Source organism: Lipotes vexillifer, unplaced genomic scaffold (genome assembly GCF_000442215.2).
Source record: "Lipotes vexillifer unplaced genomic scaffold, Lipotes_vexillifer_v1.1 scaffold213, whole genome shotgun sequence".
Classification (NCBI taxonomy): Eukaryota; Metazoa; Chordata; class Mammalia; order Artiodactyla; family Lipotidae; genus Lipotes; species Lipotes vexillifer.
The window spans coordinates 936,429-939,469 of NW_006780610.1; the positions used below are offsets into that span (position 1 = coordinate 936,429).

The window sequence follows — 3,041 nt, forward strand, 5'->3', positions numbered from 1 at the left end:
ACATGGAGAAAAAGATTTCAATCTTGGATGAGCACTCCAATTCCCCATGAAAGAGATCCTCTAGGTTATGGAAGACCGCCTAAAAGAACTTCAACATTTAAAAGGAGTAGCAGTTAAAACTAAAGGTCTTTTAATTAAAGGTAGCTCTCTTCTGAAATGTAACAACTTGCTCCTTGCCAGCAATCTCTCCCAGGTATGCCATGAAGAGAGACTATATATATTGGAGGAAAAGGACATCAGACAATAAACCAGTCTGAAGCACGTAATGGGCAGAGGACTCAAAGAGAGGGGAGATTAGATTAAATCCTAAGAGCCGGACAGTTGTGGCAGGGAATGGAAGAAACAGACTTCATGAGAGATAAAAGAGATGGATGGATGCAAGAACAGCAGGGGCAAGAGGTGAGCAGACAGACAGCGACAGGCTCGCCAGGGAGAAGTGATCACTGGCCCCGGTTTTGGAGGCTCAGAAATAGCATTTGGTCAGTAAACCCTAATGTGATCAAAATGAGAAACACAATCACAAGTAGAAGAGAATGCTTGCTTTGGCATATGGTCTGGGACATTTTCCTCCTCTGGGAACACTTCTTGTGAAGCCAAATTATAATAAAAATAAGCTAAGAAGGGAACAAGGAAACTGGGCAGTTCTGCTTGAAGCATTCCACCTCCCTGCTCTGCTCTGCTCCTCCCCAAGGCAGGAATAAACATACTTGGCAAAGAGATGAGAAGGCTCAGAATGTCTTCCCCCCTCAGACAGCAAGGAAAAGACCCAACCATGTCCTGCTCTTTCTATTCTCTGTTGCAGCACTCCCAAAAGCATGCTCCTTGGTTTCGTCAAAATGCATGTGGGGTACCCAAAAAGGGCTCTATGGACAGATAAATCAGAGAATGCTGGTTAAACAGTCAACTGGTTTCTTTAATGCAAGACCTCTGGGAGCCTTTAATAAGCTAATGTGCACTGTGGTCTCCCAAGAGGGATATACAGTCAGCAGTTTCCCTAAACTTGTTTGACCCCAAGTCCCTAATATTTGGGGGAAACACTGCTCTGTCACTTCACAGCTGAACAGTGCCTTACTGACATGTGAACATCAGACCTGGCTACATTTTCGAGACACCCTAACCAGGCATATCCCTGAGACTATACCCTGAACTCAGACTAAATTTTGGATGTTCCAGAAATTCCTCAGCCATCCTGCGTGGGTTAGAGAGTGGCTTACTTCTATAGAAGACTCATCTCATCCATTTGCATTTGATTGGCCCCAATTTTACTCTAAGAAGACAACACCTCTCTTTAGGGGAGATGCCTGCAGTCCCCACAGTGCCTTGCAATAAATATTCTAATGTGCTCAAGAGGCCAGGCAGGAGAGGCTGATGGGACCCAGTCACCCCCATGTATGGACTCCCCTGTAGGTAAGTGCTATTGTGCTAGACACTTCGGGGACTACAAAAATTACTCAGATTTGGGCCCACAGCTCAAACTGCAGTCCATTTAGAGAGACAGAACATTTACAAATAAATGAGCAATCCAGTGATGGTAGGAAGCAGAGGGATGATGTGTGACAGGTATAAATGGAGAACAGAGAGCAGAAAGCTTTCAGTGGCAAGACCAGGGTGAGGACCATGGCCCATCAGAGAAAGGTGAGAGAAGTGAAGGGAGGACAGAAACCAGATGGCTCCTGCTGTGTTGACCTGAGACTTGCAATGGCCTTTAAGGGAAAGGGAACAGAGTGGACAGGAAGGTACAGCTATCTACAGAACACAGAGGTAGGACCAAGGAGAGAGACTGGGGGTGAGGGGGAGATGGTGGGAAATAAATAGGAAATTTAGGCAAGGGTCCAAATCATGGAGCAACTTGAATGCTCAATCTGAACTTTAGTCTGAAGGTGATGAGAGACATGGGAAGGTTTTCAAGCACAAAAGTAACAGAAATCAAGATGCATCAAAGAAATTCATCAAAGACGACACAACAACAAAGATGTTATTAAACGCCGAGATCCAGTTCCAGCTCCACCACTTGTGTACTGGGACCTGTCAAGTCACAGAAGCCGCCTGAAGCCCAAGTCCTCACATCCGTTAAACGGGGTTGAGAATCTCCGCATCGCCTGTGTCACAGGACTGCTGAGGATTCAAAATTATAACAAGTGTGGACGTAAGTGTGCCACGCACACGTAGTGAACTTCTTTAAAATGCAGCATCTTCGTTCTGGGCGGCCAGGAAGTAAGGAGGCCAGCTGTGGGGCCGAAGCCGACCTTTCCCCAGCACCTGGAGGCCGTCCGGCTCCGCGAGCTCCCAGGCCCCCTCCGCCCGCATAAGTCCGGGCGCGCCGGAGGGGGCCGCAGCCAGGCCGCCGAGCCCATCCCCCACCGCGGCGGGCGTGACTCGGACCTTGATCCCCCGCCAACGAAGCTAAGGCCGTGCTTTAAGGCCGGAGGGCGAGGGCCGCGGCAGTCCGAATGGAGCGGCGACCGCCGAGCTGCTTGGGGCTGGCTGGGCAGAGGGGGCTCCCGAGCCTCTACCGCCCTCTCCGTCCCACGAGCCACCCTGGCACCCTGGTCAGGCGAGCCAGGCCGCGCTGAAATGGGCGCTGCCGGGCCCCACAGCCCGAGCCCGCGGCCTTCCCCCGCCGCCCCACGCCCCCAGCGGCCGGTCTACCCGGCGGCGCCCGGCCACGCGGCCCCGTGCGCGGGAGCCGGCTCCTCGCCGGCCTGGCCGCCCGCCCCACTCCCTTTAGGCACGCAGTCCATTGGGCAGGCCGGCGGGCCACCTCACCTCTGATTGGTGGGAGCTGTGTCTGTCACCGGCGGTGGGGCTGTCCCGCGCCGGGCTCTGCTCCTGCCTCCGACTCCTGCACGGGAGAACAGCTCCCGCGGGATCCCTGGAGTCAGCCTACCTGAGGCCGGCTTTAAATTCTGCCGTCGGCTAAAGAGCTAAGAGGGCGACGCTCACGCTGAACCCCCGGCGGCCACTGCACCAGCCCGACCGCATGCGCCGGGCAGTCTTTCACGGAGGCGGGCTCTAGGCGGTGCGCACGCAGAGGCGGGGGG

General features: G+C 53.4%; 1 protein-coding gene across 1 annotated transcript in view; it reads right to left on the reverse strand.

Moving 5' to 3' along the window:
• CTPS1 (CTP synthase 1) overlaps positions 1–3,041 on the reverse strand; it is a 31,180-nt gene extending 28,139 nt beyond the window's left edge. The window contains exon 1 of the mRNA XM_007453737.1: positions 2,888–3,041. The gene's annotated coding sequence lies outside the window, so the exon portion shown is untranslated. The remainder of the gene's footprint in view (positions 1–2,887) is intronic.